The 25,554-nt window shown below is 40.8% G+C and overlaps 1 protein-coding gene across 6 annotated transcripts in view; it reads left to right on the top strand.

The window, feature by feature from the left end:
- Nucleotides 1–12,734: 12,734 nt before the first annotated feature.
- Nucleotides 12,735–25,554, top strand: part of NEK7 (NIMA related kinase 7) — a 76,446-nt gene continuing 63,626 nt past the window's right edge. For 2 of the 6 annotated variants that reach the window (XR_008450958.1, XM_054072872.1), the window contains exon 1: nucleotides 12,735–12,905. The gene's annotated coding sequence lies outside the window, so the exon portion shown is untranslated. Of the gene's footprint in view, nucleotides 12,906–16,923; nucleotides 17,465–19,642; nucleotides 19,730–22,902; nucleotides 23,050–25,554 lie in introns of those variants that run through there. The other 4 variants (XM_054072873.1, XM_054072875.1, XM_054072874.1 and 1 more) reach the window with 4 other exon arrangements.

Genomic DNA, 25,554 nt, shown 5'->3' with positions numbered 1-25,554 from the left:
GCAGTATGGCTCAAATCTACAAGAACAACCAGCTATAGCTTGGTTTTTACTCTATCTGAGCTTGACAGTTTGTTTGTTTGTTTGTTTTGTTTTGTTTTTCTGTGGGCAGTGGATTCCATGAACTCTGGAATCAGAGAAATCAGCCCAACTTTGATTCTGAAGGTCTGGGAAACAGCAGGGCTTTTCTCTGCTTCAGACCAGTCAATTTGATGGTCCTTCATCAAAGGCTCCAGAAGGGGATATGGAGACAAGTCCTCTAAACTCTGTGTAACACAGATACAATGCTTTATCGCAGCTTTTTTCTACAATGGTAACTCAAAAACACAAGCAAATGCAGCTTTTCTCTTGGGAAAATCCAATTAGAACGGTACAATGCCTACCTCTAAAAAGAAGATGTCTGAATATATGATATGAAAACTCCTGTTTTATGAGTGGAACTACCTATGTCCACCACACAACTGAGAGAAAACACAGACATCAGAAAAGGGCTGGCTGTGCTGAAGGAAGAGGTGTTACACTGTGCATGCTGACCTGCTAGCTGACAATGTGCTGTGGTGGATGCAATTTTATTGTTTTCAGATTATGAGAAGAAACTTGCAGATCTAGTTTGTTTCTTTAAAAAATGCTAAAATAAGCCTGGAACAGTAATATGAAATGCTGTATTCTGAATATTGAGGCTTGTAGATTTTAAAAAGTTATGATTTTAATAACTGTCTAAATTTGTGAGCTGGACACCTGATCTCTGAAAATATATTTTCCCCCACCCTACAAAAACAACTATGCACTTGCCACTGAACAGCTGCCTGTGTCCAACATTCAATAGAGTATAGACTGAGGAATGTGCATTTGGAATTTAACACAGAAGATCCACAGGCAAAATTAAGGTTTCATCACATAAATTAAAAAATAGATTATGGCATGAAATCTAACTGTGCCTATTTACAATCACTTTAAGAAATTACTTGGCAAACTGTTAACTTTAGCCATTAAACTAATTATTCAATGTGAGAGAAACATTTATCAATCACATTTAAGATTGGTTTGCCATAACTTTCTCATTTATTCATTTCAATGATAATGCCTTTAAGAATAATGATAGAGGAGTGTCTTACCATGAAATATAACAAGTGACAGCTTTAACTCAACCACAGATAGTTCTGTTTTCTTCAGTTGATTTATTGCAAATACTTTGCTATACCTGTTGTTAATTATAGTGATTTAAAAAGCCTTACCTTCAATTCTGTACTCCTGGGATAGGGAGGACAGTAACTTCAGGAGTGACTTCTAGACATGTCCTTTTGTAGACCTATTTTCAAAAGAGTTATATAGGTAAACTTTCAGAAATACAGTATTCAAAGTTTTTGATGTGAAGTCTTGAAATCTTGCTTTGGGGGAAACTTCTACTGTAGGGCCAAAACAATGACACGGCTCAGCCACGGGCATTTAAGAACTGTGTCCTGCAGATTAGATATCCCTACAAAGTAACAGCAAAAGGATGCGCTGCAATTGTAAATAACATCTTAGACATGACATAAGCACCATAAATTTCTTTTAGACACAGCAAAGAATACAAATGAGTTCCTGTTAACAAATGGTATTCTAAGTATTAAGTTTTGTATTTAGATGTGTTTTTCCCATTATCTCATTACTTCAGACAGCATTTATGCTTTTATGCCTTTTACTTTTTTTTTTAGGAGATATTCTACCAAAAATAAATAATTAAACCACTGATGTACTGTCAAAAGGGAACATTCATATTTTAACGCAACATTAACATTTTGGTAATTAACATGGCAGTTAATTCTTTTAGCAGATGTAACAACATTAGACTTGTAAATTTTAATTAAAGTTAATGGTTCACGATAGCTGTAGGGATCAGGCATCCTCTCTGGATACTGAAAACATGTCTAATGTGATTAGAAATACTAATTGAAGAAAAAAGGACTGCAATAGTAATGACTGTACTTCTTTATCCTACTAAATTACTACAAACCTGCAGCAACTTTTAAAAATATATTTGCAGGAGGAAGCTTGACGAGTCAAATGCTCCCCTTGAAGAAATTAAAAGGGGTCAAAAGAACATTGCAGACATTTTCTGTGTGTTAGAAGAGGAAAAAGCATTAATTGAAAGCTGCTGCTCCTTCCTTATCCTCCTGAGACCGTATTCCCAAGAAATACTATAAAATTTTTTGGCTACATTTTGCATCCCTATTGCATTTAATTAGGAACTAATGTGTTACTTTTAATTCCCTCGGAGGCTTTGAATTCCAATAGCAGGCAGAGAAACAGGACTGGCACTGGGAACTATGACTCAAGTGGACGTTTCTCAGTTTTAGTGCAAGTTAAGAGATGCGTGGTGAGTCCTTTTCACGGCTTGCTGATACATGAAACATTTTAATAAGCACAGGGAAAGGATTAGTTTTACTAAGGGTAATTACAAGCTTCTAGCTGCCTATAAAATGCACTCCCATTTTATTGTAAAATGCCAACAATATTTATTTCACTTGTTCTGTGGATTTGTTTTTCTCTAAAGCTAGCTCCAAAGTCTGCTGAAGTCAGTAGGAAAATTCTGCAGTCCTTATTCCAGCAAAATTGCCACTAAAAATCATGTAATTTCTACTGGGAGTTCCAGCTAATAAAGATTAAACACTGAATATTAAATTTGCTTTTTTAACTGACAATAGTTATTTTTACTATAAATGCAGCTATTTCCCTGCTAGTGCCGTTAGCTCTGTTCCTGTCAACGCCCTTCCAACATTATCATAAATTATTATTCATTTGCATTGCTGCACAGGCATAAGCTCCATTCTACCAGGCAAAGTGCGAAGACATGGTGAGAGACAATTCTTGTTTGGCAGAGTTGCATTCTAACCAGTTGTGACACAGGCTGAGAGAAAGGATGCTAGGAGAACAAACACTGGTTTATCTTCATTTTATTTTTAGCTGAAAGGCTGGAGCAAGAGATTAGGAAATTTGGTCAAGCTTATATGGAAAGATTGAGTAAAGCTATTTGAATGAAATTTATTGAGCAACACTGGAATTCAAAGCATTTGCGAAGACTTATATTAGTCTCTGAGCAAAGAGCCTATGTGCAAAATATGTACCTTATTGTCTTGTGTCAGGACTAAACGTGAGCACTAAATGGTGTTTAGGTAACCACAGACTTCAGGCTGCCTTTCTACAAAGGTGTAAATTTTGTTGAATTCAGGTAAGAAGATCTGAATTGTGAACTTTGAATAGCTGTCCATTTTTATCAGTTGGTATGATACAGTTAATAACAAAATGCATTTGAATATGCAGCTCCATGAGGTCTGTAGCTTCATGATCTGATTGTGTGCTAAACGGCCAAGAAATGCTTTTATCTTATCTTTTACTTTCCATTGGAAAATCCCAATATATTTTAGAACCGTGTAAATTTTCCTTCTGTTACTACATAAAAGCAGTAAGTTGCTTCTATGGATTCCATAGGGATTCAACACTGTGAGTAAAACAGTATGGGAGACTGATCTACCCAAGGATTTAGTCAGGTGGGTGTGGGAAATTAAAGTTATGGCTAAGGTTTCAGTAAATGTTTTGAACATTACTTCTTCATTTCCTAGATACCACTGAAGCTAATGGGATTCTGCGTATGGATCCATAAACATGGATATTTATTTTATTTTACTTCAAATGTAAATGGATTTTCTTTAATAATTTAACTGCATTTTTGTTTTGTAGTTTTACAGTAACAATGACTCAAGCATAACACAGTTTCTAGCAGCTATGAATTACTAAAGTAAAGGAAAAACTTGACTAAATTTTCTCTTTTTTTTGGTTAAATTTTCCAGATCCAATGGCTAAGAACTTCAGCCCAGGTCTTCAGCTGTGTAAATCAGCATGATTCCATTGAAACCAGAGCAGCTACGCCGACTTAGAGCAGCTAAGAATCTGGACCTCAGCGACACCAAATATACAGTTTTATTGGCAAGTACATGTTTATAGACCTGAAGGCAGTTTCTAATCCTGTGTCATATTGTAAACACTACTCTCTTGGACAAACAGACAGAACAATTATTTGGAAGCTGGAAGACTTACCCACTTCTGTAAGAGTTATTTTATATGAATATGTTTTTGTTCTTCTGTGGAAGAACCTCATGCATGAAGAGTCATTGCCAGACACAAGCTGGATAACTTCTACTACTGGAAAAATATACTAGTAGTCAGATTCTGGCATTCAGAGCAGAGCAATCAATTAACTTACAAGGTGGAAAATTGAACTACATAAAGGGAACACTTTGCAGTCACTGTTTAGAGGTTCACTGTCACAGTTACTGAGACCAAGAAAAAGTTCAAAATGGATCAAACCTTTTGACAGTCATAGAGGATGCCCTGGCAAAAAAGACTCAAGCCTCAACAATAACAGTAGTCTGATGTATAGAGGTTTATGATAAATATTCATTAGGTAGGAACAATAGGGGTAAGATAGAATATGACAAGCATGTGTTGCTGAGTTCTTGAACAGAGTCACTGCTATTGTGTATAACTTGAACATGATACAAATATCTCTAAACTGAATTTGAACTCACTAGCTGGGAAGTCTGTTACCAAAGTTTCTAAAATAAGGGAGAGTAGCTCTGCCCTCAAGGAACATGGGGAATGTGAGGAAAGATGTGGACAGACTGGGTGTGAAAAATCTGAAGCGTGCTCATCTAGCTGCAGTAGAGTGGGAAACACAAATGGTCAGAATAGCCTGTCCTGTACTGAGATCAGCTTGCAGTCAACTACCCTGCAGCAAACTTTTTCTTTATTACCAGCGAGCAAGCTAGGTTGGGCTTATTGCAATAACTATAATAAACATACAAATATTTTCTTCCTTTACTTAAACAAAAATACATGTATTATGATAACACATAGAAATAACTGCAACAGAGCAAAAGAAAACTTCGAAAGAGAGAAACATATTTTACTGTGATTATGTATATAGCACCACATTTTAGGGAAAGGTATAGCACAGAGGACTTTTTTTTGATTGCAATTTTTAAGAACAAAATTCAGAGGCTAGTTGTACTGTCAGGCAATGCATTGCCAACCAAAACATTTCAGTTTAGAAATAGGTCCATGGTTTCAGGCTGCTAACCATATCTTAAAAGTTACACGGTCAGCGCCGAGGTAGAGTGTGCGCTGCCCACACTGCTGCTCCAGCAGAACTGACAGCGACTTCACAGAGCGCACCTGGCCTCGGCTCCTTGGGAGTGACACTGCTGCATCCAGGCCTTGTAGTGAAAGATCCCTGGGAGTCCTGCTGAGAAGGGCAGTCCCTGGGAACTACAACCATCCTCTGTCTGGCAGAGCTCTCTCCTGCCTGGATATTTGCTACAGAAACCACCAACTGAAGTGGCACTTTGATGCCCCTTGAGGTAAATCCTGAATGCAGCACCACAGATCGCAGAAGTCCCAAGTCAAAATTACTAGCTATAATAATTTCTCTCCAAACAGTGCCTTTTAGGCTTTACACTGGGGCTAGGTGTGCTCACTATGCTTACTGGTGCCTACTGGTGCAAATCCCCTTTTAACCTTTGTTGCTTGAATCTTCTATATCTATGCCTTATTTAGTGTTATATAATTGAATCACGGAATCATAGAATCATAGGATCATAGAATCGTTTGGGTTGGAAAAGACCTTAAAGATCGTCTAGTTCCAACCCCCTTGCGATGGGCAGGGATACCCTTCCATTAGGTCAGGCTGCCCAAGGCCCATACAACCTTGAACACCTCCAGGGATGGGGCAGCCACAGCTTCCCTGGGCAACCTGTGCCAGTGCCTCACCACTCTCAGCGTGAAGAAATTCCTCCTTATGTCTAATCTAAACCTGCCCTCTTATTTCAGTGATATTTGGCTGGATGAATGTCTTCAAGACTTTATTTTGCAGTATTCAGTCTGGAAGTAGACTATAATTTTCAGTTTACTTTCACTCTTTCATAAATGCCAAATATTTGTCATGCACCACAAAAATTTATGGAGGAATCAGAAACAGTATCATAGAACTACACAATGGTTTGGGTTGGAAAGGACCTTAAAGATCATTCAGTTTGAAGCCCCATGGCAGGGACACCTTCCACTAGGCTGGGTTGCTCAAAACCTTATCCAAACTGGCCTTGAATACCTCCAGTGATGGGACATCCACAACTTCTCTAGGCAACCTGTGCCAGTGCCTCACCACTTTCAAAGTAAAAAAATTCTTTATAATACCTAATCTAAATCTCCCTTCATCTTAAAACTGTTACCCCTTGTCTTATCACTGCCCTCCCTGATAAAGAGCCCCTCCACAGCTTTCCTGTACGCTTCCTTGAACTACTAGAAGGCTGCTGTAAGGTCTCCCCAAAGCCTCCTCTTCTCCAGGCTGCACAACCCCAAAACTCTGGTTCAGGGATCCTAAAAGAAAGACGGACAAAAATCTTTCTGCTTCAAAACATCGAATTCAAAATCCAGAACAATCAGCTTTTTTTAATAATTATTGTTAGTAGTATAAAACAGACAGTTAGTTACTTGTTCACTGACAACATTACATTAATTATTTCTGAGTGACATTTTCCCATGGTTTTCAACTGCCTAAGTGCAGTATTTCTCACACTTTTCTATGCAGCCATACATTCCTGCACAGCAACATTGCTAAGGCTTTAGAGTACTCTCATATCACTTCAAACTGAGTTGTCACCCTTCAGGTTTAGAAGCCCTGTTTTAAATATACAGCTGTATGGTCAGTCTCCACAATGTTTAAAAATGTCTATATTTATATGAAAAGGAACATCTCCATTTTCATAAGAACACACTTCATCTCTGTAAGACGGTGAACAAAACCACCTCTGGAAAGAAGTATAAAGCAATTTCATCTCCCAGTATTTGTTGTGTGAATATCAAAAAGATGTGAAGCTGGCAGTCACACCTATAATTTTTTCATTTATGGTATAAATGGTAATTGATGCTCTTTTCTGTGAAAATTTTTAACCCGCTCGTACTTCTCACCTGTACAGTTTAAGTAGTCACCATACAGAAAAGTGCTTTAATCTGTGTCATTTAAAACTTCTACCTGCTAATTTCATCTTACTCCACCCAACTCCTACATTATGGGAGGTAAGGAACAGTTATTCTTTTATCAATATTAATCAATAAAACTATAACAATGACAATTATCTCCTCAATGGCTTTCATAAGTTGACATATCCATCTTCTGTCTCCCGTCAGTCATCTTACATAGTCATCTCACATTTAAGCTGAAGCTTTCCAAGAAGTTTTCCACAAACAGAAGTTTTTGCTTACCATTAATTTTCCTTTTCATCCCTCCCACATTTTCTAATTCCAGGTTGTTTTATTTTGGTTATTCTGCATAATATGGTACCACTGGCAAACTTGGTCATCTTATCATCTCTTTTATTATTTACAGTGAGTACGTAACCCTGTGAGGTTCTACTCAAAATCTCCCTCTGCCGTGAAGATTCATCACTTATTCCTACCTCTTGTACTATCTGAAATCAGTAATTAGCTAAGTACAGAGCCTTTCCTTTTATTGCAGGGCAACTTAATTTCTGCAAGAAGTTTTATTGGAGATTTAGCCAAACGCATTTTTTAGGATACAGGAATCTTATCTCACCCAAGCTCACCCTTTCCACATACCTTTCCAAAAACCAGTTTTGCGCGGTGCAATAGGCTCTGCTGCAGGAATCTCTTGTAATACCCACCTAAGCAAACAATTTTTCAGCCTTATCTTTGTTGAATCCTTCTGTTTTTAAATCACAATCATTTATTGGCCCTACAAAGTCTACAACAGCAGGCTTCCTGCTTCTGATGTGTTTGGAACAGGTTTTACAATAACATTTTATACTGTTACCAACATTTTCCTTCAAATGCTTCTGGCCTGCCTTTTACAGTTCTACATGTAGCTTGCCAGAGGTTTTTGCTATTTTCTGTTTCCCTCATCTGAACACAGTTTTTTTAGGAGTGCCTTTTTTGGCTTTTATTCTCATGTAGAGCTCTGCTAGTCTTTCGGAGGTCCTCTTACTGGCTTTGATATATGACATACTTACTCAGAAATTCTAACACAGGTCATTTTCCCCTTTGGCTATTCCTTTTAATTTACTTTTAACAAACTTCCTTGATTTTATGTAGTCCTCTTTTCAATGTTCACTGTTGCTATGGTGAGCTTATGTAGCCCTTTCATTTCTACAAGGGTGTTGAATTTGAATATATTATGATCAAAATTTTGAAACAGTTCTTTGATACGGAAGTTCTGAGGAAGATTTTGTGCCCTGCTTGGTCCACGTCCAGATTCTCCAAGCTAAGTCTGATAAATTACTCTATTTAATTATTTATGTTGTCTAAAGATTTAAGTTCTGGTTAAGGACCTATCATAATATTTATCCAGTTCAGAGACAACAGATCTCTTTCTTTACACGTTCCTTCGTAGCCTTTTTGATTTCCCCTACCATGTCACAGAGTTATCCTAGCCTTTCTACTGTTAGTAACAAAGAACTAGGATAGAGGGGAACTCGAAGCCTGATTTTTCAGGCTTCAAGGACTCGGAGTAGAGCAGTTCTCCTTTTGATCAACTTCCTGTAGTTTATTGATTTGAAGAATAGTTAACCAGTGAGCTGTTATGTTATGCTTCTATCTCTGTGACCCCAAAGACATCTATTCCCATGCTCCACTGTTGTGGCAAGCTCTCCTGCCTGGAAGTTTTAAAGTTTTGAAATCTATATCTTACCCGAGTCTGAAGTTTATTCTGTTAATGAACATCTCAAGAATCTAGATGTACAAAGGCCTAGGTAATAGTGGAAAGCAAGTTAGGAATCATCCAGAGAGAAGGTCTAAACATTTCAGTTCCTGGTTGACTTTTATGTTGTTACCTAACAGTCTCTAGCTGCTTTTGGGTCCAGCAGCTTAGCACTGGTAAAGGAAACCATTGCAGTTCAGTGACAACTGAAGCATAACATTGCCATTCCAAATTATATCCTTTGTCATCAGTTCGTATTTTTTATATCCTTGAACCCTGACCATATTTAGAGGTTAGATATATTCACTGATTTCAGTTATACGAAAAAGACTGGTGGAGCTTTCTAAAATTAATAATGATATGTAGATAGATTTGTAATAGCAAGGCTAGAGAAGCGCAGCATCAATTGACAAACACGGAGGTCCTCACTCCTTCTGCCTCTGGCCTGTTTGACTCCAGGTGCAGAGCATTTGTTGGCAATACCTTCAGAAGCTGGTAAGGCTTAGGGAACAAGATATGTTCTCCCTTCTAGCTCCTTCATTCCAGCATGTCTTTGTCCATTTTCTCTAATGCTTTGCTAGCTGGTTAGGCAGCGTCCCCTCCAGCCTCCAAGAGAAGCATTTGCCAGAGACAAGCCTGCTCCTTAACAATCCCTAAGGCTACTGGGTCTTCTGCCTTTCTGATTCTGTCTGATGTAAAGGCTCCATTACAGGGAATACTAGATGATCTTTTTTAAACTGAAAATGTACATTACGAGCAAAGAAAAATATCCTTCTATAAATAAACATTCATACAGCACAGGCTTGAAGACAATCTTCCGTGGTATGTGGAAGATTCGTCACTTTGCAAATTTAAAATAAATGGGTGTATTAATTAATATAAAAGGCTGCTTGCCTGGTCATATGATGGACTAATTAACAGAAAAAGCCTCTTTGTTTTTAGATTTTCTGATTCTCAAGCACAGAAAAGTAAATGGAAATAACTATCCTCTAAGAAGGGTACGGATGGAATATGGGAAAGAGAAGATGCTGCAGCAACTGGTAATGGCAGGCTAAAGTAGCCATTGGATTCAGACAAGCCAACAGAGAAACCAAAATATTATGGAAATGTAGTAATGGTAGCTACTGTGAAATAACAGCACAGAGAAAATCAAGGAAAAAGAATGAAAGTTAAGTGCAGTGAGTACAAAAATAAGATGAAAGACAAAAAAAAAAAAAGCTCAATACAGTCAATTTAAGCAAAGGAAGACAGTGAGAAACCTACAGGAAAAAAAGGCAAGTAAGCCCAGGTTTATTCTCTTTTAATGCATGAAGGTAGAGAAAGCTTCAAATGGTACCTAAGTCTCCCCTGGTGACTGTGAACTGCTCATTTTCCATCTGAAAATCTAGAAAAGAGCAATAGCTGGATATTATTGTAGTAATTGCCTTTACTTGCAAAAACTATACCTAATAAGTCGGTATTTTGTGGTCAACTACACACCAAATATTAATCCCTACTTTTTCCATCAAAGGTTTTGCAAATACATGACTGTCTCGCACAGCTTAATTTCTGGTTGGGACTAAAGGGACTTTTGGGGATGGAAAACATTCAGTAGAATTGCTCATTATAATTCTTTTGCGTAACTTGTTAACATTATATGGCAGATGTATCAAGTATGCACTCTCAGACACCTGGAGAAACCTAAACTATTGCAGTTTTTACAATGAAACAATTCAGGGAATTCTTCAATAAACTGCTTTTGCTATCTATGAAAAAAATACAGATCTCTTAATCACAATTCCAATTTATTCTTTTGGACTGTACTTTTTAAAGAAATACAAAATGTACTTCAAAGTGGAAGATTTTGGGGTACATCTGATTCCACAGCGTGAGAGGTCACCTCGTCACTGTATGCAGCTAGTGACTCCAAACAGCCAAACACTATAAAAAAGAGGAAGTGTAGAGGACGGTTAATAAATACTTTAATGGCAGAGAAAGGATGCCAGCAAAAAAGTTATTTCCTTGCAAACTTTGTATCACTGAACACACCACGGATTCTTCAAAGCTGAGGTTAGCCTCAGAAGCAGAAAGTATGATTGTGTGCAGAGGGAGGTGGATAGACTTTTCCCAGGCGGTCTGTCCCATTTCCTATTTATTCTGCAAGAGACTTTAACCAAGTATAACTTTACCTGTTATAAGGGAAAAAACCCCAAACCAATCCAAACCTTATGAGAACTAAAATGAGACCTTGCTTTGGAAAAAATTACGTACATGTGACTCAAGACAGTTTTAAAACACGTTTTTTTCTCACTGGAATGCCCTCAGTCTTTTACTGAGCATTTCAACACCTGAGGAAGAAGCCACTTGTTCACAACAATCCATAACCTTATTGTGGTCAGCTTTCACACTTTCCCCTCATTGTTGGTTCTTAAGGTCTCTGTTCTAGGAAGTTAATTACTTTTCCTCATCCTGAACACAGGCTTAACCCTCGTGCTGTTGCAAAAGTAGAAGCTGGCGGAACAGGATTCATTGAGAATCTGGTCTTTCTTGTTCCTCTCACTTTTATTTCTCTGGGTATAGCGATACCATGAAAAGCCAGACTCAATAACCAATGCCAATTTGGTTATTAAGCATGTATGCTTTTAAAAAATGGCACTGGGGTACACACCAGCTAATGTGTCCAACTACTGAGACTGGTTACATAACTTTTATACTGGTTAAACATACATATCCATGTAGATTCCAGGAAATACTGGTTAAACATACATATTCATATAGATTCTCAGAAACATGTTACATGTCCATTGTTTTTCACCCACTCTTGTATGTGCATCACAGTTACTATGCGTCTTCAGAAGACTGATGTTTTTTATTTCCTTCTTCATTCTGTCCTCAGGTCTGTCCTTTGCTCCTGCTGTGGGACTGTCCTTCCAACAGAATCATAGAATAGTTTGGGTTGGAAGAGACCTTAAAGATCATCTAGTTCCTGCCATGGGCAGGGACACCTGCCACTAGACCAGGCTGCCCAAAGCCAATCCAACCTGGCCTTGAACACCTCCAGGGATGGGGCAGCCACAGCTTCCCTGGGCAACCTGTGCCAGTGCCTCACCACTCTCATGAAGAAACTCCTCCTTACCTCTAGCCTAAATCTGCCCCTTTACAGTTTGTAGTCCTTGTCTCTCATCCTATCACTTCCAGCCTTTGTGAACAGTCCCCCCTCAGCTTTCCTGGAGCCCCTTCAGGTACTGGAAGCTGCTCTAAGGTCTCCTCGGAGCCTTCTCTTCTCCAGGCTCAACAACCCCAACTCTCTCAGCCTGTCCTTGTAGGGAAGGTGCTCCAGCCCTCTGACCATCTGTGTAGCCTCCTCTGGACCCGTTCCAACAGCTCCATATCCTTATGTTGAGGATTCCAGAACTGGACACAATACTCCAGAGGAGGTCTCATAAGAGAGGAATAGAGGGGCAGAATCACCTCCCCTCTCATACTCTATTTGTTCCTCATTTCAATTATTAAACAAGATAAACTCCTGTTACAATCACATTCTTTCTAACTGCAAGCTGGCCAAGATTTTCTTTTTATTGTCATTGCTAAAGCTAATTCCTTCCTCCAACAGCAAAAAGGAGTTTGTCAGCTGCCACGCTCGGTCGATACCCAGTGCCTTCTAGACGGGAGTGCCCTCATTTATCCCCAGAACGAAAAGCACATCGCGTGCCGCACGGTGTTCCGCGGGGCAGCCCGGGCCAAGGCCTCAGGCCGGGGCCACTCCCCGCGCGGCAGCACCGCTCCCCAGCTTCCTGAGCCGCGTCTCCGGCTCCCGCACAGCCCTGGGTGCTCCCGGAGCTCCCCATGCCGGCCCTGCCGGTGCCCACAGCACGGGGGGGGGTCCAACCCCGCGGGCAGAAGCCGCCCGGCACCACGCCCGTAACCCTCGGGGCCGCACCAGGGCCCCTCTCCCCGGCCAGGCGGCGTCGATGGGGGGGCGGGGCCGGCGCCGTCCCGCCCCGCTCCTCGGGGATGCCGGGATGCAGCCGGGCCCGGCAGGGGGCGGAGAGGAGGTCGGGGCGGCTGTGGGTGTCCGAGCGGCCCGCCGGGAGCCCCGCTAGGCGCCCGGCGGCCCGAGAAGCCGGGCGGGAGAGGGCGGCCGGCCCCGCGGCGGGACGAGGCGCAGCCAGGCTTCCCGGTGAGCGGAGCGGGCGGGTCCCGGTCCCGGCGCTGCCGGAGGCGCGGCTCCCGCCGCTCGGGCCGCCGCGGGTCCCGCCCGCCGCCCCTCGCCATTGGCCGCCGGGGCCGCGCGCGCGCCGCCATTGGGTGCGGCGGCTGCCGCTCCGCCCGCCGGGGCGAGCGCTGGGGGCCGGCGGCGAGAAACTCGGTGCGCCCCGGGGTGGGGGCGGCGGCCCGGTCACAGGGTACCGCGCTGGGCACCGGCCCCACCGAGGGGCTGCGGCGGCAGAGCGTGGGCTCCGTGCGGAGCGGGGGCTCCTCGCACGCCTGTCCCGGGGCCCAGTGGGCGCCCCGCAGTGCAGGGAGACGTTGAGGTGCTGGAGTGCGTCCAGAGAAGCAGCGAAGTGGTGGAGGGGCTGGAGAGCAGGGGTTATGGGGAGCGGCTGGGGAGCTGGAGTTGGTTAGCCTGGAGAAAAAGGCTGAGGGGAGACCTTATTGCTCTCTGCAACTATCTGGAAGGAGAGTGTAGCGAGGTGGGTGCTGGCCTCTTCTCCTAAGTGACAGGCGATAAGACAAGGCGAAATGGCCTCAAGCTGCGTCAGGGGAGACGCAGACTGGACATTAGGAAAAATTCACCGAAAGGGTTATCGGGCACTGGCAGAGGCTGCCCAGGGAGGGGCTTGAGTCACCGTTCCTGGAGATGTTTAAAAGACGGAAAGATGAAGTACTTAGTGATATGGTTTTGTACTGGACACGTACAGGTAGACTCCTCTAGGGTCTTTTCTAACCTAGGGGTTCTGATTGCCAAGAGGGTTGGTCCGTCTGCAGCATTTACTTCAGCAGCGACACAAGAAGTTACTATTCTAAAAAGTGGAATGTTTACTATTATAAAAAGTGGAATATTTTGATTTAAGCTAAAGTAGTATTAAGTTCATCCAAGAAACTGTATTTTGAAAATTAGACAGAATGTCCATCTCATAGCATGGTGATTATAGCATGTTTTTTCAAATGTGATGTCCTTTGTGAGGTATAGTCTGTGCTGAACAGATGTGTCTTTTTCTGGAATCGCCTGTTTGCAGTTGCAAATGGAGAGTCAGGCAGAGGCGGAATCAGCGCCAAATTAGCAAGAGGTCGGACTATTGTGAGGGTCATAACAACATTAAAATTAGTCCTTGGAAAGTAATGGAATATGCAAAAAAATTCTGGGAAAACTTATATGTATGCATCTGGTTGGGAAATATATTTTGTAATATATTCTGTAACCAGCGTTTGTCTCGTGGCACGTGATTGATGGAGGTCACTTGTGTTGCCCAGGCCTGGTTAAAGGGTGCTCGCTTTCTAACGCTCCGAAACGAGTCTTAGAGAGTTTATTAGCCGGCATTTTAGGGATCACCAGGCGGGCGCCGGTGCCTCCGCCCCGCCCGGGGGCCGCCGCAGCCCCGCTCGCAGGTGCCCGCGTTGCCCGGGCTGTGCCGGTGCCGCGGCTCCCGGTGCTGGCGGGCGTGGGGGGCTGAGGGGAAACCCTGGAGCCGAGGCATCTGCCTTTGGCCGAGGATTTCCCGTTTCTCCTTCCCGCTTCTCTATTTACCTTAGCATAGTGTGTGCTTTGTTTTCCTCTGCATTTTATGAGGAGCGCTGCTTCTTGAATGGTAAAAGCACTCAGGATGTTAAACCTACTTCTGATAAAAAATAATGAGATCTGTGTGCATTACATTACACAAACATTTGATTCTTAATACTGGTAAGCAAGTTTTCTATATTTTTTTCACTTCTTGCACCAACTGAATGGTAATTTTTTTTCTGTCACCTTTGAGGTGATAGTAATGTTTGCTCAGAGTGCAATAGCAGCATCACTCCTTGGGAAGGGTCGCACATAAGAATTTTGCTGCAGGTACTGGATAGATTTCCTATGTAAAGTTGCTTTCCAAACTTGAGATGCAGTAACTACAGTGAATGATACCTTAATTTGTGAGGTAGAGACTTTGGATGATTAGATGTCAAGTGGTTATTTGCAGCTCTGCTAAATCAGGAAGAAGGAAGTCTAAAAATATTTTACTCTTAAGGCTATCTAGGAAACAATCCAGTGTTGAAGTGCTGTAGAAATGCCTGTATTTTAAATTCTCAGCCTGTGTTGTGAGGTACAAAATGCTGTAGGAAGCAGTCATTAGTTCATGGCTGTGAAAAACTTAGGCAAAGGAAGGAAAACTGTTTCATGTGGTGGAAAAGGAAACTTACAAGCGGTGTGGGACAGCTGTAAAGTAAGAACTTAAAGCCCTCCAGGTTTGTTTGCTTTTCTTTTTTTGGTGCTGGAAGAAAAAACATATTGAGAACACTTGTTCTTTAATTTCAGAATGTGGTATTATGTTTATAAATATAGGATGTTTAGGTAGATGGTTTCTCAAAGCTTTTTTTTTTTTTTTAGAGCTGTAAAGGCAGAGTTACTGCCTTTATTCTAGATATCTTGTATTCAACATACCAGTTAGCCATTGGAGTAGGAAAATAATTTGAGAACAAGTCAAGGAATTCTTGCCAACTTTTTTTGACTGTCTTGTCACAGTGTAATTGAGGGTCTACAAGAATTAGACACTTAGAATCTCATTGCCATCATAGAAACGTGTTTCCAAAGAAAAAACTCTAACATTGTAGAGTTTGTCTGAAGGCCTGTGAACATATGAGCAACTCAAATGAAAAACAGAGCACAAGAAGTCAGTTGCTTATTTTAGCGTGACCTATGATAGCTTCTGAATAAGGGTATGGGTGGGGTATGTGGCACTTCTTGTGCAAAAGAGTTGAGTTCATGTGCACAAAATGTAGCCAGTCCAGTATATTGGTTTACAGAGACAGTTTGGTGAAGCCATTTGTTCATGAATGCAAAAAACTGCCATGTTTAATAAACTTGGTACAATATCTGGCATTTATACTAGCCCTACGTTCAGTTTTATCATCATGGATGCATTTTTGCGTTTTGAAGTTTGACGTTGTTCCAAACATCTGTGCTGAATGGATGAGTTCACGTTACCTGGAAAAGTCTCCTGGGAAAAGTCAAACTGCTGTGACTTCTCTACCTCTGAGGAACATGTTTTCATTGTTTGAGGCTTATCCAAAAGCCCCTCCCGATTCGTGAGGAGTAGTGCTTAGGAATGATGTGGAAGAGGAGGATTATCTAGTGCAGGTTAATACTATGGATAGTCGTAGGAGTTAACTGACTAATTTCCAGAAAATGTGTTCAGTTTAGCTACGTTCCATGTGCTTTGCAACAGACATGAAAATAACTGGCCAAAATACCAAAGTGGTGATAAGGACAGCCTTCAGAGACTGATTTGCTGTATTTATCACCATTTGACACCCCCGTGGCCACATGGGAAGGAACTCAGCCCTAGAGTGAAGTACGTTACTTCTTGTTTCCTTTTTCAGTAAGTATTAAAGTGATTCTTCTTGTCAGGTTAGTTGAAAAAGCTGAAGAGAAGCAGTGCTATTAAAATGAGTTACTTCTATGGTGGAAATAATCCTGTACGTTTGTTTCTGGCGTGTGAAACATAAGAGTGATTCAGTCATGATTTCTGTAGCTAGAAAATACGCAGTATATTTCAAGTGTCATTATTCCCTATTGGGCAAACAGAACACATACTTATGTAGGGGAATTTGTTATAAATTTTTAAACAGGGTGTTAAAAAGAAGAATTTGTAAGAAAATACGATGAACATCACGTAAAAATCCAATTGCATATGGTTAATCTTGTGATATTAGTGTCTTCTCGCTGTTGATTGTAGGTGACAAAGTAAATCGAGTATTTGAATCGTGGCATTTGGGAGTTTGCATTCATCTCTGCTTTAATCTTCTTGGAATGATTTATAGCAAAGTTATTGCTGTCTTATTTAATAGCTAGATGTTCATTGGACCAGATTAATTAGTTTAAAATGTCATAGAAGTACATGTAAAGCTTGTAGAAGATATCCTTGCTAAAACTTTTGGGAGAGGTTTGAGTTGGGTGCTATGAGGTGTTGGTGAACCAGTCTTTTTCAGTTCCTTTTAATCTTCTGTTGTCAGTGTATAAAGTTTTACAAAGTTATTGATTCCTTAAAAGCTGAAAGGCATAAACATCGCCTTAACATGAATTTAAAAGTTAATTCTAAAATAAGTAAAGACTTGTGGTGGGAAAATGCATAACATTCTGTCCTGTAGAGGCTTGTCCTCTGTACCCTTTTCATCCTCTCGGATCCAAAAAAGGAGCTGTCTTTGCAGCAGTGAAATTTCCAGTACTTGCCCTGACTGAAATTCAGAACTGTGTTAGGTGCGTGGGCTGCTTGTGAAGTTAATGGAGATAAGTAGGACTTCAAAAGAGGAGCAGCCGGCAGCCTGCAAACTGAGCACTTACTGTACCACTAGTCACTGAGGATACTCAAAAATCAGGAATGGATCTTTCCTGTTCTACCCGGTGGTGGTTTAATGTAAAATGTAGGAAGAGCAGTGGACTTGAGTCTCTGCCTGCTTCTGAAGTGAGCGTGCTGGCTGCTTTGCTTCTGGACCCATAGATCCTGGATTACTTGCTAGTGTTACGCATGGCTTCAGGATTTAAAGGTAATGTTAGTCAGAGAATCATAGAAAGCCTGTTAAATATGGGTGCTGTTTCTTTTCTGTGTAGCGCATCATTCATTCCATCATCTCTGGGATAGCGCAGATTTTAAACTATTTGCTACAGATCTGTTGTTTTCAGTTTGCAAATGTGCACCTAACATCTGCAATATGATACCACAAGGTGTTATCTTGCATTGGTTTATAAGATATACAGACTTCTCTTTAAGGATTATGTGGAATTTATTGTTAAATATGTTCTACTTCAACTGTAGCAATGTAGACATTATCAGCTATGGTTGTAGCACAGTCATATGCAGCCAGCCTTCCAAACTGGGTGTGTCTTCCCCTGTGCCTAGCCATAACAGGTTTATCTGACAGTGCTTTTAGCCTTTTAATTTGTGCTGCATCTTTTGTAACTCCTGTGCAAATCTCAGCCGCTTACACTTTTAGTAAATCTCTTCTGCGTCTCTTTATGAATGATTTACTTTTACAGATGTATTTAGAACTACCCCTTTGTTAGGGAAGGGTTTCCCTGTTCTCACTGCTTACTGGAGTTGCAAGGTTTTAGAGTTGTAAGGATTTCCAAATCATGTCTTGGCTTTCTTTCTCTGAAAATATTTGCATTTTTTTTTCAGTTTGGCTTGCTACCCTGGTTTATTCTCCTTCCATTTGTTTTGTTTTCTGTTTCTACTTTCCCTTACAGTATTTTGTTGACAAAAATCTTGGCTTGATGTTGGACAAATTGCCTTCTCTCTATGCTGGCTCATGTGTTTCTGTCATAGCTGTTTTGAGTTTAAGTACTTCTTAGCATCTCTACCTAAGGATGAAGTAAAATGAAATGTGGTGAGCTAATGTGCTAGCATGCTGTTGCCAGGTTGGAGGTGTTCTGTTCCTTTTTCAGTCCCCTTCCTACATCTTGCATCTTTGAACTTCTACTTACTTTTTTTCTGGCATTCCATAGACTCCAGTATGTGTTGATTCAATTTACTGCTTGCAGAACATAAACCCAACTACATTAGGGAATTAAATGAGCTCAGCAAAAGTCCAAAGAATTCAAGATGGCTATACAGGTTCATGTAGCAGAGAAAGGGAGAGCAATCAAGACCTTTGGTTGTCACTGAGCTAGTAGATTGACTTGTATAAATTCATGTCAGAGATGTGCTTTGATGATAGATTTAAGCTAGGGCTGCTCTACCTGCAGCTGTGTCTTCCTCTCTGTTTTTTGCCAGCACAATTCTGTCCTTGTCTCTGCAATGGAATGATTTGGGGAACTGAACTGGAAGAAAGTGACTTTTTGCTAAGGTTAGTTTTCAGCTAACTTCAGTTACCTTAGCAAGAGTCTGGGTAGCCACAGGAATGCCACTGGGAGGGAGAGGGTCTGGAAGGCATGGCTGAAGGCAGGGGAAGCAACAACATCACGTAATTGGTCCATGCTCTCTTAAAACTGAATTGTTGCAGAGGTTACAGCACAATAGAGTCTGATGTGGGCAGAAGATTTGCTTTCTTGATAGCGTTGCGGTTAGATGCCATACGTAAATCATGTTCACATCACAGTGAAAAGCTTTGCAGGGAATTCATAATCGGCTACTCAATATGAAGAAATGGGTTATCTTTCTTTGCAGGTTAATAGAAATTAGATGAAAATGTAGAAGCCTGCTGCCTGAGCAGTTTCAGTTCCTGGTGCTTCTTCAGTTCCTATGAAACAACTGAGAGACAGCTCAAAAAAGGACGAGTCAGTGCATGTATGTGTTTGAGTTGTGTGGCAAGGGTTTTGGTAGTGGGACCAGCTATAGGGGTGGCTTCTGCTGGAGGCTGCTAGAAGCCAGAGGTGGCTGGCTCTGGGGCAAACCTGCCTCTGACAATTGCCAAGCCAAGCAGTGATGGTGGTAATGCCTCTGTGATTACGTATTTCCGACTTAAATATTTAGTGTGTTTGTGTGTGAAATGGTGAGTGTCTTCCACACATGTGACTGGGCTGCCAGGGCTCAGTGGACCAGTTGGGCCAGCCTGGCAGCAGAGAGAAGGAAGGAGGAAACAGCCCTGCAGGCACCAGGTGCAAGAGAGAAACAACCATGCAGACATGAGGTGCAAGGAAAATGAAGAACAAGGGTGGGGAGGAGGTGCTTCAGATGCCAGAGCAGGGATTCCCTTGCAGCCCGTGCGGAGTCCTGATGAATGTCCACCTGCAGCCCCTGGAGAAAGCCACGCTGGAGGAGGTGGAGGTGTCCAAAGGAGGCTGTGACCCCATGGAAACCAGCACAGGAGCAGGTAGTGGAGGTCTGCAGCCCATGGGAAAGGTTCATATTCGAGGAGTTTGTGGAGGACTGTCTCCTGTGGGAGGGACCCCATGCTGGAGCAGGGGAAGAGAGTGAAGAGTACTCCTGAGGAGAAAGGAGCAGCAGAAGCATCGTGTGATGAACTGACTGCAACCCCCATTCCCTGTCCTCCTACACTGCTGGAGGGGAGGAGGTAGAAAATTTGGGAGTGAAGCTAAGCTTGGGATGAAGAGAGGGGTGCGGGAAAAGTGTTTTTTTTTGAAATATGGATTTGTTTCTCAGTATTTTGTTCTTACTTGATTGGTAGTAAATTAGATTGATCCCAGCCTCCACTCTCCCACATTGAGTCTGGTTTTGCCTGTGGAGTTGGTGAATGATCCCTCACTGTCCTTATCTCGACCCATGAGTTTTGTCCTAGTTTCTTTTGACTCTGCTCCCCAGTGGGACTCAGAAGGGGGAGGGTTGTGCGACCAACTACGTAGTTCTTTGTTGCCCACTGGCGCTAGTGGTCACTTGGCTCTTTGCCAGCTGGCAGGTTGAAAAGCAGCACAAAGTACAAGCCTTTGGGAGCACACACCTTACCAGATAAACTATCAAATTGAGTGACATAATTGAAATGGAGAAGGAGAAGTAAACAAAATATAACTTCTTAAAGTATGCAAATGAATGAAGAGGAAAGGAAGCAGGCTTATGCAGTGGGAGAGCTTGGACTTTCATCTTCTTGTCAGACAGCTCTGAGAGAGAACAAACTCTTAGTAGTTGGGCAAAGATAGTGACTGGCACCTGCATTTGCAGTGTTAAAATGAAAATATGCTTGATAAATTGGGACAGATGCATAAGAAAATTGTATATGAACTCTTAGCATATTCCCTTATTTTTAGTAGATTTTATTTGCATATGGTTACTTCTGTTCTTGCTAAAACCAATTCTTAACCCAAGTTGACTATCTGTATTTTTTGCCTACTTTGACTACTATGAGTATGGACACAAGTTTGTTGAAAAATTCATTGTTAGTTATTTCCATATGATAGTAGATTAGCAAGTGCTGAGAACGTGTTATGCACATTCAAGGCTGTCCCTACAGAGGGGAAGAATGTCCTGCCATACCACAGGGAATATTCAGCTGATAGTGTATTAAAAAATACAAAGGCTTTTAGAAGCTTTAACTTTAAGAAACTTTAAGTTTCTTAAACTGAGGCTTATTGTACTTCTGCATATGCATCTATATTCGATCACTTTCAGTGCTTTAGAAGTTGCAAATACAACTTTCTCTGTTGTGGATGCTTGTGCAGAGAATTTTACAAATGAATATGTATTTTGCATGTTTTAGAAGGCTTTTCCTTTTTTGCTTTTTTTTTTTACAATATGAAACACATTTTTACCACTGTCAGCTAATAGTGAATATTCTGTGTGTATGCACGTAGGTTGTATGTACACAGTCTATAAATGAATTTGCATGGTTATATATATGTGTGCATGTTTATATATCATTATGCATATATATAACATGTGTATATGTATGTATGTATACTAATTGGGATAAATGACAGATTTTACTGTTCTAATTGTTAACTTTTTGTCTTGAACTATGCTGCTTTATCCCTTGCCAATTAAGGTCTTGATTGTCTCAGCATAGTTCAGATGAGTGTCAACTTAAATGCATTTTGCTTTCTTAACGTATGTAGCATAGCTATTAACAGAGTGAGAAAAATAAACTAGGGTGGTAATTACTTGCTCATTTGATAAATGAGTACTTTCAATAATCAGCAGCATTGCAGTACACTGTAAATTAAATAACTTGCTGTAATATTTTATTGACTATGTTACAGTGTAGACTGTATTTCTTGGAGTTTGTGATTAACAGCAGACCAATAAAAAGTTTGATGTTTTTGAGAAATGGGCAGCGTGGGCTGGGCAGGAGCATGGCCAGTCACAGACCGTGAACTTTAGTGGAATAGTGTTGATTTGCTATTATTTTTAATTATTGAAAGTGTTTCAGCATTATTTCATTTCTAATGCTGGCTTTAAGCTGAGTGGGTAACTTCAGGAATGGATGGTGTGGTGATACGGGTGCATTTAACCAGATTTCATCTTAATGGTCTATGTCAGTCAGGAATAATTTACTGAGAAGATGCTGTGTATGTCCTTTGCTGTCACTCCTATTATCTGGAAATTTGGGTTTTTTTTTCAGTTCTGCTGTTGCAGAACTCTTTTCATTTGTGTTAGAGGTACCTGAAGTATGCCAGTGGTGTGAAGGTAGATGAATAACTTCTTGAAATATGTTATAGCGCTTAAACTACAACCCAAGTGAGTTTCATCTTCCTAGTCACATTCTGGGATGGAAGGGTGGGGATCACAACAAAACCAGTTGGAAGTGGGAGAGCAGTTTTTCAGTTAAACTGCTAGGGGCACTGGTTTACTTGTGCTGTCTGGAGATAGATACAGGAAGTCTATAAAGTCTTTGGACTTGTCAGAGTTCTGAGAGCTGCTTTTGGAATGCTGTATGTGGGCTGTTGTTTTATAAGTATTTCCTGGTGTTTGGGAATGCACTAAAAATATTATCTATGAAACTGAAGTGACCTTCACTTGGCAAGCAAAATATTTTGATTATGATATAAAAAAATGTGTTTCTCTTCTTCAGTAGTTTATGTGGAGCACCAGGAAAGATTACATTTTAGTGTTAAATAATTATGAAAGATTAAATTTCAGGTTAGTTTGCTTCATTGGGCTTGACTTCTGACTTCCCATTACTTAGAAAAACAGAGCTGTGCTGTCATTTAATGTAACATGAATGAGAGTTGGGATGCTTGGTTTACAGCTGTCGACATTCTCTAGTTTCATGCAGGATCTTCCCTGCATGAGTGCTTTTAAAGTCACTTTGAAAATTCATAAACTACAACCTGCAGCCTGGCTGCCAGTGTTTGAGTGGGTGTTGAAGAGAGTGACCTGTCAGTGTATGAGCCAGGTTTGACCAGGAAGCCAGTTCCCTCCAAACAGCTAACACGTTTTCCCTAGAAGAGATTAAGTATGATTGTTAAGGCAGTGTTTTTTGTAAAGCCACAGGATGCCTGTTTCTTAACCTACTCACATTGAGCTTAAGAACCAAGCTGTTATTGCTGTGTTAGCAGAGTTAAAAATGGTCTACCGCTTGTTTCTTCCCAAAAGGTGTGTGGCTTTCATCTGGGAGCTGACAGCTGAAGTTACATCTGAGAGCAGAGCTGGAAGAGGACCAGTACGCTTGGACTCCTTAGCATAGACTTCTGGGATCATCACCCGCCTTGTGGGATGGGTACTTTTTGGTTTTGATATTCAGTAAGGCATTTAAAACCTAAATCCTGGCTTCCAGAGCATAGTTTTTTCTTTATTTTCAACCAAGGTGGCTATTGTAATGTTCTACCTAGGCTTAAATTATACTTTTGCGTGGTGGAGAGTCAACGTGTAGTAGGAGCAAATGGGGATGTTCCTGTAGGCTGTATTCTTATATGGAAACTGATATTAATATATAGTTCTTTTCTCAGCTGAGGATAGTCCTTATCTGTGAATTTAGGTAGTAAACATAGTTGAAAAATGTAGGGATCTAGAATTAGTAATTTAAATTGCATATTAGATGCTGGAGAATCTAACTTGTTGACACCAAAAAGTATGGAGCATTTATGGAGTTAAGTGGATGGATATTTCTGGAGGGCCTTGGCTCTAACCTAACTACAACAATACAATGGTTATAATAAAACCTGAAAATACCTGCCTTAGTTGCTGGTGTAATCTAGAAGCAAACACAGTACATTCTGTCCTTTGTGAGCAGCAGCTACAGTGACCATATGCTTGAGCAGCACATTGTGCATGGTGTAACTGTATTTTTCTGTGTTAGTAATTATGCAGAGTAGTTACATCTGTATTTTTCAGAAAAAAAGACAGACTTCCAGCTTCTCAGCAGAACTGTAACGCTCTGGATATTCTTTTAAATATACACTTTTTAAGAAGTATAGTTGTTTCTTCTGTGACATTGTTTACTGAATGGCCCTCCTTAAGACCCAAAATTAACAGAGAATAGTGTATACAATGTAGCTAATGGAAACCATACACCATTGAGACGATTAATGATGTTTTCTACAGGAGAACATTGCATTTTCTTGTCGTTGTAGACCGCCATCTGTTAAAGCAATAACATATTGCTTGAATACCGTGAAATGTATTTCAATGTCAGTGGTTTATGGACTTTGAGCTATGAAAATAGTGTTTAAAAAAGCATGTTTCATGTCATTAGGCAATGCATTTAAGCTTTTCCTCCTGAAATAATGTAATCGTGTTTGTAAAGACTTAGTTGCAAGACCTAAGGTCGTGAGGATTTCAATTTTTTCCTATATATCTTGGTTTTTTTTTTTCTTTTAAAAATGTTATTTTAAAATATATTCCAGTGAAATGTCAGTGATGAGCTCTGGTTCCCCTTCAGGAGTAGGTTCTCTGCTCTGATTTCACTAAGAGAGTCATGGGTAATCTCACCTCTCCAAGAGGAGGCTGGTGGAAATGACCTGGAAAGCTGAGTGCCAGCTGTAGAACCTGAGCTTCTGTCGAGCCCTTGCATTTTGGGCTGCTTTGTGTCTTTGCATGGTCTTTACATGTGTAATTCGCAGTGCATGCAGTTGTGGTTTGGTAAGCTAATTTACTGTTGAGGGCTTAACTTCCTTTTGCTGTGTGCCGTGGGCTCAGTGCATGGACTAGATAGCAGTAGTTAAGGGAGTTGCAATGCCATTGCAATTCCAATTGAAAAACTGGTCATGTTGTCCGTATCCACGGGTACTTCATCCTACATCCTGTATGTGTAGGTGGCACCCATCGTTCTGACCAACTGGAAAAGACAAGGATTTAAAGCATTAGTACTTAACCAGAAATCTTCTCATATCTGCAAAGTGTTAGTATCTGGTGTTCCCGTGATCACTGTTGTGTACGTGTTGGCCTGAATCCAAATTATTTTAATCTTGAAATTTATGAAAGTCATCTTTGCAAGACAAATGGTTTGGAGAGCATTCCATTGTTCCTAGAATGGTGGTGTGGTGTGGTGAAGGCAGAAGTCCTTTCCCCCTACATGATCAGTGTGGAAGTATTTAAGAACATTAGTTATATTTGGCACTGTAGAAGTCTTGAGTGGTGACTTTTGGGTCACTGATGACTTCTTTTCTACTCTTTTCCCAGATTTAAAAGTGAGTGACAGACACAAATTCCCAAACATTTCCAGTCAGTGCCTCTCGCCATACAGAAAAGAGAAGTGGGTAGTATAATTCCCGAATCGACATACGTCATTGAAACATTTGAGCTTAGATATCATTAATCTTGGATGAACGTCTGCAATAGATGATAAAGAGCTTTGTATATACTTCTTTTCCCCAGAGTTTTTGAAACAAGTGTTTGTGATCCATAGGAATTATCTAGATGGTCAACAGTCTTCAATGTGTAAACGTATTTAAGAAGACACTGTGAGACTTTCAGTAGAAATATTGATGCTATTGAAAACATTAAAATTCTTATGAAGGCTCTCCAAAATAGCACTTCAGAAGAGAATTCTTGGCAATGATAGAAAGCTCGCTATAGCAGGAAATTAGCAGAAAGTTCCTTAAAAAGGCCATGCATTTGTCCCCCACAATTTGTCACAACTGCACAAACCTCTGAATTTAACTGGAGAATTCAGGTGCAGTTTTATGATTGCAGCTCAATTTTCAGTGCTGTTGTATTAGGTTTTCTTGCCTTAGTGGGGAGGTTGTATGTGAGATGTAGAACTTGCAAGAAGTGTCAGTGTTGGTGTCCTAGGGCTGGCTAAAAGAT

This window comes from Cuculus canorus, chromosome 8 (genome assembly GCF_017976375.1).
Source record: "Cuculus canorus isolate bCucCan1 chromosome 8, bCucCan1.pri, whole genome shotgun sequence".
NCBI lineage: Eukaryota > Metazoa > Chordata > Aves > Cuculiformes > Cuculidae > Cuculus > Cuculus canorus.
This window is presented reverse-complemented; position numbering and strand designations above follow the sequence as displayed.